The 14,847-nt window shown below is 43.1% G+C and overlaps 1 protein-coding gene across 1 annotated transcript in view; it reads left to right on the top strand.

Annotated features, from left to right (window-relative positions):
• Window positions 1–14,847, top strand: part of HUNK (hormonally up-regulated Neu-associated kinase) — a 122,677-nt gene that overhangs the window by 33,441 nt on the left and 74,389 nt on the right. The gene's annotated exons all lie outside the window — the stretch shown is intronic.

A 14,847-nucleotide genomic window follows, 5' to 3' on the forward strand; every position in this document is an offset into this window, starting at 1 on the left:
GTGTAGTCCTATATGGAAGGCAGAAAAAAGTAACGTTTCCTATTTAGGATATCAAAAATATGGCTTTCATGTTAAATGTTTTAATTTACTCAACATTTACTGTACCTTCTACATCTTAATTATTGCAACATAAATCTGTGAAAAACACAGCTAGGCAATTGCACTTCTAAGAACATTATTTATTTATTTATTTATATATTTGATAGGGTTTATATATACACTTCCCTTTCCCCCCAGAAGTTTTAAGTGAAGAGGAGAAGATTTCTACAATTCTGGACTCTTTCCGAAGTAGGAAAAAAAATAAAGAAATGTGGGAAGTTACAAATGAAATAAAAGAAGAACTCCGCTTATCTGTAATTTGTTGTAAAAAAGCATAATAATGTAAAATAAAAACCTCACTGAGAAATATCTAATCATTAGGGCATTGAACATTGGGGAAGCATCACGTGATTGGTTTCATCCTTGTCAGGATTTTTCAGATAATGTGTTTAATAAAGTGATGGCAAACCTATGGCACGGGTGCCACAGGCGGCGTGCGGAGTCATATCTGTTGGCATGCGAACCATTCCCTAGCTTAGCTCTGTTCTGTCTGGGTCACTCCAGAAGCCAATACCAACCCAAAAAGAGAAGCCAGACACACCGGTAAAAGGCAACGGCAGTTTATAAAATTCAAGAAAAACACAGGTAACAGAAAATGTCCTTACAAACAGGAAAACGCTGTATCTTCAGATATATCCACGAAGACAAAAGTCCATGCAGCAATACAGGATTCTTGCTGCCAAGACGAGGCTGTAGATAGCAGACCTACACCTCCCACGGGTCTTCCAAACTGCTGGGCCACAAGCCAGGAACAGAGACGTCGAGAACAAAGCAGGACACCGTAACTCCAATTGATAACACTCCACATGGCTTCAAGAGCTTGCCTGCCATTTAAACCCTCCTAAGGAGGACCACACCCAAGCCCAGCTGTTCCTAATTCAATGCTGATAATACTTCTTTAATTGCTCCTTTCTTTGATCTGAACATCTCTGTCGCATGTCAATGACGGCTTTTGGTTCATCACCTAATGACTCCAAGCTACTGGCTGGGGAGAGCCCCCCCCCCCGGGGCTCTCATGCTGTTTTCCTTCATCCCATTCCTGACTTTCCTCTCCCCCGTCCGACTGTTCAGCCCCCTCCTCTTCGCTGTCATCCTCCTCCGGGCATGGAGCCAGCAGAGACACAGCTGGTCCCTGGGCAGGCTGAATCACAACAAGCTCCAACATGCATGTATGTGCCGGCAAGCTGATTTTTGGCTCACACAGAGGCTCTGGTATTTTTGGCTTCCAGAGATCCTCCGGGAGGATGAGGGAGACCATATTTTCCCTCCCCGGCTTCAGGGAAGCCTGGGGAGGATGAAACACGAGCCTATTAGGCCTGCCAGAAGTTGGGAAACAATCCATTTCCGGTCTCAGAGGGTCTCCAGGGGGTGGGGAAAGCTGTTTTCGCCCTCTATAGGCATTGAATTATCTGTGTGGGCATTCACACATATGCGATAGCACGCATGCACATTCTTTCGGCACCCGAGGAAAAAAAGGTTCGTCATCACTGGTTTAATAGATGTTGGTCTGTGAAGTTCAGGTTTGGAATTGAACTCATGGAACTTTATACTTTAAATGACAATATACAATGCGTTAGCTTCAGGAGCCATCTAAGTCCTAGTGGTCAGTGATTACAGGAATATACATAGAGAAAGCAGGTTGGGATGAATGTAAACACTTGTACATGGGAGTACTACATAATTTAACACCTGTAACTATAGACAGTGCAATCGGTCAGCAGTTAAAATACTGAGCTTGTCAGCTGGAAAACTGAAAGCCAAAGTTCGAGATCCAGGAAAGGTTACTGCATTCCCTATGTTCATGCTAGCTACATGACGATGGAACAACCTCTCAGACTATGCAGAGTCCCTAGACTGAGGATCGGAGATGAGTCAGTCACGACTGGGCAGGGGAAACTTTTACACTTTAAAAATAAATATTCATATTGGTGTATGTATCTCTATACAGATATAAATGATAGAGAAAGGGGGATTGGGATATAACATAATGTAATACAGTGGTACCTCATCTTACGAACGCCTCTTCTAATTAACTTTTCAAGATAGGAACCCGGTGTTTAAGATTTTTTTGCCTCTTCTTCCGAACTATTTTCACCTTACGAACCCAAGCAGCTGCTGCTGGGATGAAGGGGTTTCTTTTTTCCCCCTTTTTTGAAGAAAGAAAAGGGAGGGGCAGCTTGGGGGAGGAAAAATTTTGCAGAGAACAACGTGCTTGCAAAGGCACTGAAAGGGTGTCTTTTGAAGAAAGAAAAGGGAGGGGCGCCCCCTTGCCTTTCTTCCTTCCCACTCACCCTTTAGCCTAGCCTTGCTTCTTCCACCCGCCCCCTTTAGCTGCTCCTCCCTGCCCTCTGTTCGCCTCCCTTCTAAAGTTTGGGATTTTCCTGAAGGATTTACACGCATTATTTGCTTTTACATTGATTCCTATGGGAAACATTGTTTCATCTTACGAACTTTTCACCTTACGAACCTCCTCCTGGAACCAATTAAGTTTGTATGATGAGGTACCACTGTATCTGTCTCTGCTCTGGAGCTGAGACATGGGCTTAATCTATCATTCAGATTAAACGTCCAATTATTAGGGAGTGAACCAGGTGAGGGTTCCTACTTACCCCTGCTACTGGTCCGCTTCCTGTGGAGATCTGCGTCTCCAGAGTGTGTGTGTGCGCGTCCAAGTGAGACTTTGTTTCTGCGCATGCGCAGGAAGAAAAATCTTGCTTGGACATGTGCGCATGTACCCAGGGATGCAGAGCTGCCCGCGCAGCTCCATTTTCACAACCGGAGCTATAGTGTGGACTGTTCCAGTAGCAATCGGCTACTGGAGTAAACCCATTAAACTCAAGGGGTGTATTCTTGAGTGGATATGCATTTACAGAACAGAACTGAATGACATTTATTTGGCAGATTTCTTTGTATTTTGCTGAAATGTTCCTGGTTTTATTTTAACCAGTAGCCTTTTTTTTTCTTAGAAACATTTGTCAGGTTTTGAATTGCAAAGGTCGAAACTATTCCACCTTTTTTTGAATGAACTAAAACTCTTTTAAGTTATTTCTTGATCTTCCTATTCTACATAGGAAAGTTATTTGTTTATATAACAACCATCTTTAACCTTGCCTTCCTAATTCCTGCGCTGCCCTCTGTTCCTTTGGGGTTCCCCAAAAATCTACCTAAGATGGTGAGAAATTCCAGATTTTTTCAAACTAACGTCTCAGATGCTACTTCCAAAATATACCGTACATAGAAGAAATAATCCATTAATGTCAAAGCACAGTAAATATCATTTGCCCTAATATGTATTATTTCTTCTTTCTGCATTTTCACCAAACTAAGATCAAATATAATTTCAGTGTATTTCGCTAAAGCAGAATGACATCTCACTTCTACCAAGTGATTACTGGCACAGAAAGAATGGAGAAAGAAAGTTTTCAGCTGTAGGATAGTGGCTTTTCCTGTGGAATAACAGTATAACTCCAGTCCAGATCAGTTACACCTTATGTACTGAGCCAATTATATCTTCTGCATTAGTGTTTCCTGGCAATGAAAGTACCGGTAGTTAGATAAAGGACATCTTCAGCTTCCTTCAAACCCTGCAATTCTATATCCTAGATCAAAGATCAAAATCCCATATTCATTCAACTAGAATTAATAACATTTTCCAAGTCAAATTGTAAATCATGTTTTAGCAGTACATTTCTTATGCAAAACCTTGATATTATGAAATGTTTTAAAAGTTTGAATCTTCTTTGGCATTTTACAGAACATAGTGATAGTTTTTCCTCAATATTAAAGAGTAAAATGAAATCAAACATATGAAAGCATCAGACTCCAACCAAGGTACCGTATTTTTTTTGAGTATAAGACGCACCCTTTTCTCCTCTAAAAGAGGCTGAAAATTTGGGTGTATCTTATACTCTGAATGTAGCTTTTAAAAAGCTTTTTTCCCAGCCCTAACGAGGTGCTAACAATCTTCTGGGTTTGCAGGCTTTTCATTGCTACTCTGAAGTTTTTTTCTAGCCCTAAGTCTCTGCAGGCTTGTTTTCATTGTTCTTCCCTCCCAAAAAGTTTTTTTCAGCCATAACCAGGGCATAAAATGATGTGCTGAAGCTGAGCAGACTAAGGATGGTAGCCAGGTGAATACCTGGTAGGTAGATCCCCCCCCCCCTATTTTCTTCCCCCAAAACTAAGGTGTGTCTTATACTTCGGTGTGTCTTATATTCTGAAAAATACAGTATATTCTCTTTGGTAGAATGAATTTAAATAAATTGATTCCATTCCATAAATTAGCATAACATGGAGTTTTTAAAAACTGGATACTAATCAAACTAAGCAGCACTAATTATCTATACTTACCAGTTGTCAGGGATTGAGTCCAATTCAATGCCAGCTTACTAACTTAACAAATTTTTGAAAAAATGGAAATATTTCAGTGTTAATAATTTTAGTTCTAATCATAGATCTACATTTTCTTAAAAACAGAAAGTCTTGCCCAAATAAGTTTCTTTTTTTAAAACCCCAGAAACTTTGGAAAAATGCTATTTTAAAATGAGAAAGTCAGTACAATGTTCCCTCGATTTTTGCGGGTTCGAACTTCACGAAAAGTCTATACCACGGTTTTTCAAAAATATTAATTAAAAACTACTTAGCAGGTTTTTCCCCGATACCACGGTTTTTCCCACCCGATGATGTCATATGTCATCGCCAAACTTTTGTCTGCCTTTAATAAATATTTTTTTTAATAAACTTTAATAAATAAACATGGTGAGTAATAATCTGAATGGTTGCTAAGGGAATGGAAAATTGCAATTTAGGGGTTTAAAGTGTTAAGGGAAGGCTTGTGATACTGTTCATAGCCAAAAATAGTGTATTTACTTCCGCATCTCTACTTCGCGGAAATTCGACTTTCGCGGACTGTCTCGGAACGCATCCCCCGCGAAAAGCGAGGGAACACTGTAATTTCAGTCAGCAACAAAAAAAACCCTATTCTAAACAAGAAATCTGCAAGGATCTTGTTGGATCAGTGGGACTAAGATATATAGCATAAAGCTGAATCTGTAGATCTTAGTAGGTCCAGTCCCCATACAAACATTGAAATTGAAAATAGAAAAAGAGGTGGTGCAAAATAGAAATCTGGCAAGCTTTCTCAGGATCAAAAAAACCACAATCCTGCTACATAAACATAGTTCAGCAGCTGTTGTCTATTCGCTTCTGTTTTACTCTTACTATTTTGACATCATATCTTTGACTCTTCTGCCCAGTCATGTCTGTTGCTGAATAAAGAGTTAAGTGTCTGCAAGGATGGGTTTTATATTGTGTTAAAAAAAGACTAAGGAAATTCCAGAGAAATTAATGAAGGGTATTTTTTCCCAAGGGTTTTCATTGATTTAGACCTAAAACAGAACTGTTTTCTTAACTGCCTTTTTCAGAAGAAAAATCAGAAAAGCAGTATAATTAGTAAGGGAAAATAAATGAAGTGATAGTCATTCCAGACAAAATGAATAAGCAAATCACCATCCACCCAAGGAATCTTAAAGAAGTTAAATGTTTTAGTCACTGCATTTCCAAAAATTGTAAAATTGGAAGAAGAGAAAAAATTAACCAAAATTTCAGGTCATCAGAAAAAAGATGTCTTAGGAAGACATAATGCAGTTATGAAAAGCATGTATTATATAGAAAATGGAATTCCTGCCTTTATATTACAATATAAAAACCTAGAATTGTTAAATTCCTTACAAATTTTTAATAAGTACTTCTGTAAAGAATGTATTGTTAAAACTATGAAATGCATAACTGGTAACCAATTAAATCTTTTTAAAAAATAATCAAACACTTATACATCAACAGTGGTTAATCTTTGTAGCAGCATTAAATACCAATTCTAGGGGGGAAAGTAAAAAGGGCTATCTCCGGGATCGCCTTCTGCTGCACGAATCCCAGCGACCAGTTAGGTCCCACAGAGTGGGCCTTCTCCGAGTCCCGTCAACTAAACAATGTCGTTTGGCGGGACCCAGGGGAAGAGCCTTCTCTGTGGCGGCCCCGGCCCTCTGGAACCAGCTCCCCCCAGAGATTAGAATTGCCCCCACCCTCCTCGCCTTTCGTAAGCTCCTTAAAACCCACCTCTGCCGTCAGGCTTTGGGGAATTGAGATATTTCTTCCCCCTAGGCCTTACAATTTATGCATGGTATGTTTGCGTGTATGATTGGTTTTATAATAAGGGTTTTTGGTTGTTTTAGTATTGGATTGTTACATGTTGTTTTTATCATTGTTGTTAGCCGCCCCGAGTCTACAGAGAGGGCAGCACACAAATACAAAATAATAATAATAATAATAATAATAATAATAATAATAATAATAATACTGTCTTGCTAGTGAATGTCCTAGAGCAGTGATGGCGAAGTTATGGCACAGGTGCCACTGGTGGCACGTGAAGCCATATCTGCTGGCACGCGAGCCATTGCCTTAGCTGAGTTCCAACATGCATGTGTGGCCCGGCCAGCTGATTTTTGCCTTGCACAGAGGCTCTGGAAGGGCATTTTTTGCTTTCAGAGAGCTTCTGGGGGGATGGGAGAGGGAGTTTTTACCCTCCTCCGGCTTGAGGGAAGTGTCTGGAGCCTGGAGAGGGCAAAACATGAACTATTTTTGCCCTTTCTGGGCATTCAATTATGGGTAAGGGCACTTGCATGTGCGCGATAGTGCGCGTGTATGCTCTTTCGGCACCCGAGGAAAAAAAGGTTTGCCAACACTGTCCTAGAGGCATTTTGTTGTATCCTGTAATAGCTACCTTGTATCTCTGTAAATAGTTTGTTCCTTGCTAAAGCGCTGTCTGAGCTGGAAATCAGGAAGTCGCTCCTGATTAGCTCAGACGCGCCCTGCCCTTGCTTTGGCGGGAACCGCAAATGTATAAAAGAAGCGGTTTCTCCCAAGCAGAGCAGACGGTACTAGCTGAAAGTCACTTACCTATGCTGAGCTGAATAAAGGTACCGTTCTCAACCAACCCTGCCTCTGGGTCTACTTCACTGGCGACGACGGACGAAAGAAACAACGCGTGTAACATGAACAATTTCCAAATCGGCCGGGCTCCTGAGTTCTTCGACCCCGAAAAGACTTCCTGGGACGACTACCTAGCCAGCTTCGAGATTTTCCTCGAGGCAGCAGGAATACGGGATGCCGACGCCGATCGTAGACGGGCCATCTTCCTAAATTACTACGGTCCAGAAATCCGCGCCCTCGCCCAGACTCTCACCGACCCGCTGCCGGCAAGATCAGTCACTTGGGACATCCTACAAGACAAGCTCGCAAGCCATTTCAAGCCAACAAAACCAGCCATGGTTTTCCGGCACCAATTTTCTAGAATGGCTCAGCGCGAAGCGGAATCAGTCAACCAATTTGCAACGCGACTTCGAACGGTGCTTGCGAAATGCAAGTTTGACAACCCGGAAGCTCGCCTCACCGATGCCTTAGTCTTTGGCATGAGAAACGCCGCGGTCAGGAACAAACTCCTCACCGAAGACAAACCAACCCTACAAACTGTGATTAAGCTAGCGCAAACCGCAGAGGTCGCCGACGCCGCTGCTAAAGAGCTGATAGATCACGAAAAGAAAGAAGTCATCGCCAAGATAGACTCCACGTTCTCCCGCGCCGAGGACCCAGATGACCGCAGCCCACCAGCTCACCACGAGGACAGCTGTTTCCTGCTGCAAGACCAGCCGAGACAACACAGACTTCCTCACCCTGCCACCCCCTGCGCCGGCTGCCGAGGAAACCATCAGCGCCAACGTTGCCCCTTCCGGGACGCCATATGCCGCCGCTGCAACCAACGGGGCCACATCGCCGAAGCATGCAGAGCATCAGCACCGGAGGAAACCTTCTCCACACCGCGCCACCAACGACTCCAGAATCAAACACCGCAACCGCGAGAAAACCGACCTTTTCGTTTTTCGAGCCGTAAGAACTACTCAGCCGCTAACCGCGACTACTCAAGAGGTAACACTCAATTTTTCGTGAATACCACGGCAACAGAAAATGGGGGCAAGATTGTTATTTCTTTACGTTTAAATAACAAGCCATGTTCTATGGAACTTGACACGGGTTCTAAATACACCCTTATGCCGTGGGAAAAGCTTAAATTGTACATGCCTAGCCTGTCTAAATCTGAGCTGGTGCAAACCTCGTTGGTAATTAGAGATTTTCAAGGGGGGATAATCTCTGTTCTGGGCAAAGTGAATGCACCTATCGTATTTAAGAATGTTAAATGTACCCTACCCATGATTGTTGTTACAGGGGCTAAACACTCTCTCCTGGGGTTGGCTTGGATGGAACCTTTGGGAATTGAAATTTCTGGTATTTGCAATGTTAACTGTGATAGCATGCCTAACTTTTTACAAGAGTTCCCTGAAGTGTTTAGCCCCACCTTGGGGTCGTATAAAGGCCCCCCCATCTCGTTCTCCATCGATCCCAAGGTCCCACCTGTCCGGCTCAAACCTCGCAGGGTATCCCTTCCGCTACTCCCCAAACTTGACCTGCAGCTGGATAAGCTCATAAGCCAGGGCATTCTAGTTCCTGTGGAGCAGGGACCATGGGAAACACCCATAGTCACCCCCCTAAAACCGGATGGCTCCTTAAGAGTTTGCGCTGACTATAAATCTACCCTAAATAAGGCCCTCCAACACCACCCTTACCCCATTCCAGTGGTACAACAACTCCTACACTCCCTGGGGGAAGGGAAAAGGTTTGCAAAGATCGACCTCGCCCAGGCTTATCAGCAGCTTCCGGTCGATGAAGCGACAGCAAATGCGCAAACGATTGTGACTCACAGGGGTGCCTTTAAATGCACCAGATTACAGTTTGGAGTAAGCATAGCCCCAGGGATATTCCAAAGCATAATGGAAAGATTGTTATCAGGGATTAAAGGGGCCATTCCCTATTTTGATGACATCTTAATTGCAGGGGAAAACCAAGAACAGCTCAACAAAAGGATTAGGGAAGTACTCCAGAGACTTCAAGATAAAGGGTTGAGAATTAAGCCTGACAAATGCGTATGGGGAACCAACAGTGTAGAATTCCTAGGTACAAAATCGACAAGGAAGGTATCCACCCCACCACCGAGAAACTGAGAGCTATTAGAGAAGCCCCAGAGCCACAAAATAAGACTGAATTGCAAGCCTTTTTAGGCCTTCTTAACTTTTACTCCTTTAAAACAGAAGGCAACAGCAGCAGAGCCTCTACACCGTTTGCTACAGAAAGAAACCCCTTGGACATGGGGGAGAACTGAACACGAAGCCTTTGTACAAATAAAACAGTTATTGACCTCTAAAAGTGTGGTAGTCCAGTATAGTACTTCGCTACCTATCAGGCTTACGTGCGACGCCTCCCCATACGGCGTGGGAGGAGTTCTGGCTCACGTTTTGCCTAACAAAACAGAGGCCCCAATTGCTTTCTTTTCAAGAACGATGACCAATACTGAAAGAAACTATAGCCAGCTAGATAAGGAGGCTCTAGCTCTAGTGGCAGGAGTAAAAAAGTTTCATAATTACCTTTTTGGGAGGAGTTTCGAATTGGTTACCGACCACAAGCCTTTATTAGGCCTTTTAGCCCCCAACAAGCCTACTCCTCCATTTATGTCCCCAAGATTAATCAGGTGGGCCCTTTTCCTCTCTGGATACCAGTACGAGCTCATCCATAAAGGGGGTAAAACCATCAACCACGCAGATGGCCTCAGTAGGTGCCCCATGGCAGAGTTAGTGGAGGACCCTGCCCCTTCTGCGGATGTCTTAATGATAGAGCTCGAAGACAACCCACTAACTACTGCAAGGGAGGTGGCTGCACATACGCAGCAAGACCCAATCCTAAAACAGGTGGTTAACTGTGTACTAAAAGGATGGCAACATGACTCTGTGAAACCTGAATTGTGTGACTTCAAAACCAAAAGACTTGAATTGTCATATGTAAAAGGTTGTCTATTGTGGGGGGATAGAGTGATCGTTCCTAAAAGCCTAAGGGAAAAGGTACTTGAAATGTTACATGTGGGCCATCCTGGGATTGTCAGGATGAAAGGCCTAGCTAGAGGGCATTTATGGTGGCCAGGTTTGGATGCTGAGATTGAGAATTGGGTAGCCAAATGTGACCCATGCCAAGAATCACGGCCTAACCCCCCCAAAACAACTCCAGCAGAGTGGGAGCAACCTGCAGGGCCTTGGTCACGGGTCCATATTGATTTTGCAGGGCCAGTGGGGTCACAATATTTCCTAATAGTGGTTGATGCATTTTCCAAATGGGTGGAAATCATAGCAATGAACAACATAACCACAAGTGCCACCATCAAGGTTTTAGAAACATAGAAACATAGAAGTCTGACGGCAGAAAAAGACCCCATGGTCCATCTAGTCTGCCCTTATACTATTTTCTGTATTTTATCTTAGGATGGATATATGTTTATCCCAGGCATGTTTAAATTCAGTTACTGTGGATTTATCTACCACGTCTGCTGGAAGTTTGTTCCAAGGATCTACTACTCTTTCAGTAAAATAATATTTTCTCATGTTGCTTTTGATCTTTCCCCCAACTAACCTCAGATTGTGTCCCCTTGTTCTTGTGTTCACTTTCCTATTAAAAACACTTCCCTCCTGGACCTTATTTAACCCTTTAATATATTTAAATGTTTCGATCATGTCCCCCCTTTTCCTTCTGTCCTCCAGACTATACAGATTGAGTTCATTAAGTCTTTCCTGATACGTTTTATACTTAAGACCTTCCACCATTCTTGTAGCCCGTCTTTGGACCCGTTCAATTTTGTCAATATCTTTTTGTAGGTGAGGTCTCCAGAACTGAACACAGTATTCCAAATGTGGTCTCACCAGCATTCTATATAGCGGGATCATAATCTCCCTCTTCCTGCTTGTTATACCTCTAGCTATGCAGAGGTTTTGCGCAGACTGTTCGCTACCCATGGTTGCCCCGATATCCTAGTGTCTGACAATGGGCCTCAGTTAACGGCCAGGCAGTTTGAATTATTCCTAGATAACCTAGGGGTCAGACATGCACTCATCTCGCCTTACTCGCCCTGGGCTAACGGGTTGGCGGAACGTTATGTTCGCGTGGCTAAGGAAGCATTACGCAGATCAGGCCCAGGTGATGTACAACAGAATTTAGACCAGTTCTTGTTAACCCAGCACATTACCCCAAACTCTCACATGCACGTGAATCCTGCTGAGTTACTAATGGGAAGAAAATTAAGGTCCCCACTGGATAGGTTACACCCAAGGTTTTGTACTAATGACCCAATATATGTAAACCCAGAAAGACAAATGTATTTGGGACAAAATGTATTTGTAAAAAATTTTGATGGAGGTGTAAACTGGATGAAAGGAATTGTTGTTAAACAGACTGCTCCAAAAACATATTTGGTGAAATTGGAGGATGGTCGAATGTGGAAACGGCACATTGATCACATTCGGAAACGCATAGGAAACCCCCTGGAGCAAACCGCTGACAAAAACTCTCCCATTCCAGCAGACTGTAATTCGCAACCCGATTTACTAGACATTCAAAGGGACTTATCGGGTCAAGAAGGATCCTCCAACGACGCCGAGCCATCGTCCTCCTCCGAAGCCATCTTCGTGCCAGCCAGGCCGAGTCAACCGGCGGGAGCCCCGACTAGGCCCCAGCCGCGCCGGGGGAGCAACAGCGAGCCAACCTCCACCGCCGATAGCGAGGACACAACTGAGCTGCGCAGGTCGGAGCGAGCCTCGCGGCGGCCCAACAGATTGGACGACTTCGTCACATGGCTTTCGTGATGGTTGCATCCATCTAAGGAGGGAGGGGTGTTGTATCCTGTAATGGCTACCTTGTATCTCTGTAAATAGTTTGTTCCTTGCTAAAGCGCTGTCTGAGCTGGAAATCAGGAAGTCGCTCCTGATTGGCTCAGACGCGCCCTGCCCTTGCTTTGGCGGGAACCGCAAATGTATAAAAGAAGCGGTTTCTCCCAAGCAGAGCAGACGGTACTAGCTGAAAGTCACTTACCTATGCTGAGCTGAATAAAGGTACCGTTCTCAACCAACCCTGCCTCTGGGTCTACTTCACATTTGAACTGCCATTCTTATATTTTTAAGCTTTTCCTATATTCTTACTTGTATATATTGAACTACCTACAATAAGAAATACACACACCACTCTTTCTGAAATGCATTTGAGTTTGATATATCGTACTTTTCATATGCTCATACAGAATTATTGTTGCTGTCAGATCAATATGTTGGTATGAGTTTAAATATTTAAAAGCTTTTTAATTTTATTGACTTTGAAATTATCATGATCATGAAATATGAGAGCCAGAGATATGTATAATGTAATGGTTAAGACATCACTTGTGATCTCTAGTATAGGCTACTGGCTTTTTCTCAGCTCTAGGAAAGGGGCAATGGAAAAATATTTCTGAAAACTGCAGGAACCTGTCCAGAATTGGACATGAATGAACTAAAGAAAAAATATTGTTATTATATTGTTGTGGTTGGCTCTGACCCAGCTCCTGCCCCAAGGAATGTGGAGGTGGATGCAAGGGAAACATCAACATGTCATAGGCCTGTTTTATTGCCGACAGAGTCAGGTAGTCGGACGAAGAAGAAGGCGGGGGTGACTTGGAAGAGGGGGGCTTGGCACAAAGCCCAGGAAGCCAATCTCCATTATCTTCGGTCGATTCGGATGAGGAAGTGTTAGACCCACGCAGGCGCAGAATTATGCATCGAAGAGACCAATTGAGGAAGTAATTAGAGCTGCTGATATAAATAGCAGCGTGCTAGTTTGGCTGATCGTTGTTTCTTCAGGACTGTGCCTTGCTGTTTCCAAACTTTGTTTGTTGATTTTTCATGATTTTGAAACCAAGCAGAGCAAAGTGTGTGTGTCTCACTTCGTGCTGGAAGAAGGGCTGTGACGTTTCTTCACAGCTGCTAGCTAAGTACTTAAGGAGTGGTTAAGGGGATTGTACAACCTACAAGGTTGTTTTGTGATGAATGCTCTTTGCAATACAAAAAGGGTGCTTTGTTTCTTTTGAATTTTGTGATAAAGAACTTTGTTTTTGAATTTTCAAGTATGTGTGTGTGTCTGAAATTTGTACCCTTGAATTTTTGGGAGACTCATACCATAGAGCCCGGCAGAACATATATATTATATACCAAAGTCAATACTGAACAATCTTCAATGTTTCCATACTTAGAATGGACTCCCACTGAAATATCACTCTTCTTTGAAGCTGATTACTTTATTGTAATTACTTTATCAAAACTTATAGGGTAGCCTTTTCATATTTCTACAAATTCTACTTGCTAACTCCAACCCCCCCCCCCCCTTTTTCTGTTTTGGCTCATGCTGGAAAAAATGTTTACAAGCCCTGTTTAAAGGAATTACCATATGTGAAAGTATTTTGAGCAATGTCTGTGTGGCAACCGAAATGTTTTTGATTCAGTCTTTGGGATCGCTCAGCTGGAGGCAGATTTGTTGGATCCACAGCTGTTCTCTTTTATTTTGTCGGGTATTAAATTGTTCTGACAGTTTCACATTTATTCATAGTCTCCATTTTTATGCATATAGAAGTATGATGAACAAAGTACTCAAGAATGCTACACTTGCTATATTACCAAGCTATTAAGCTAGGTTTAAGATAAAACAAGACCTCGATAATGGAGACAAGTGCTCCAAATTAAAATAATGTACAAGAAAAAGTGGCTCTTTTCTTCCAGCTGCTAGGGAAAACTGCCATTTCAGCTTCAAATCTTTATCCACAGAAAAGGGAAGCAAGAAGCATTATATTTCTACTGGCAGAGCTGTCACGATCTGAGCTCGGAAGCTCATTTCTCCCACAGAAAACAGTGAAAACAAAGTAAAATGCTTTTGAAGCACAAAAGGTGTCATTAAAAAGTGTCACAAAAGGTCTCATTGGACTTACAACCCTAGGCTTAGAAAGCTTAGAACTACGTCACCTTAAACACAATCTAAGCATAGCCCATAAAATCATCTGCAACATCCTTCCAGTCAACGACTACTTCATCTCCAACCACGACAACACATGAGCACACAACAGATACAAACTTAAAGTAAACCACTCCAAACCCGACTGCAGGAAATACAACTTTAGTAACCGAATAGTTAACGCATGGAATTCACTACCAGACTCTGTAGTATCGTCACCTAACCCCCCCAAATTTTCCCTTAGACTATCCACTGTTGACCTCACTCGATTCCCAAGAGGTCACTAAGGAGCGTGCATTAAGTACACCAGAGTACCTATTGACCCCTATCCTAATGTTTCTCTTACTAGTATCATATATGTAAACATTGTTCTGTTTGTATGCTACCAATACTACTTGACTGATTGAATAGATACAGTAGATAGATAGAGAGAGAGAGAGAGAGAGAGAGAGAGAGAGAGAGAGAGAGAGAGAGAGAGAGAGAGAGAGAGAGAGAGATTCGGACCAGATTACTTATGGGACTGTCTTCTGCAACATACATCCCAGCGGCCGATCAGGTCCCACAGAGTTGGCCTTCTCCAGCTCCCGTGGACCAGACAATGTCGTCTGGCGGGGCCTAGGGGAAGAGCCTTCTATGTGGCAGCCCCGACCCTCTGGAATCAGCTCCCTCCAGAGATTCAAACTGACCCCACCCTCCTCGCCTTTTGCCAGATCCTTAAGACCCATCTGTCACCAGGCATGGGGCAGTTAGTACATGCCTCCCCCCCCCTCTGACCATTAAATGTTATGTATGGAT

This window comes from Erythrolamprus reginae, chromosome 4 (assembly GCF_031021105.1).
Source record: "Erythrolamprus reginae isolate rEryReg1 chromosome 4, rEryReg1.hap1, whole genome shotgun sequence".
NCBI lineage: Eukaryota > Metazoa > Chordata > Lepidosauria > Squamata > Dipsadidae > Erythrolamprus > Erythrolamprus reginae.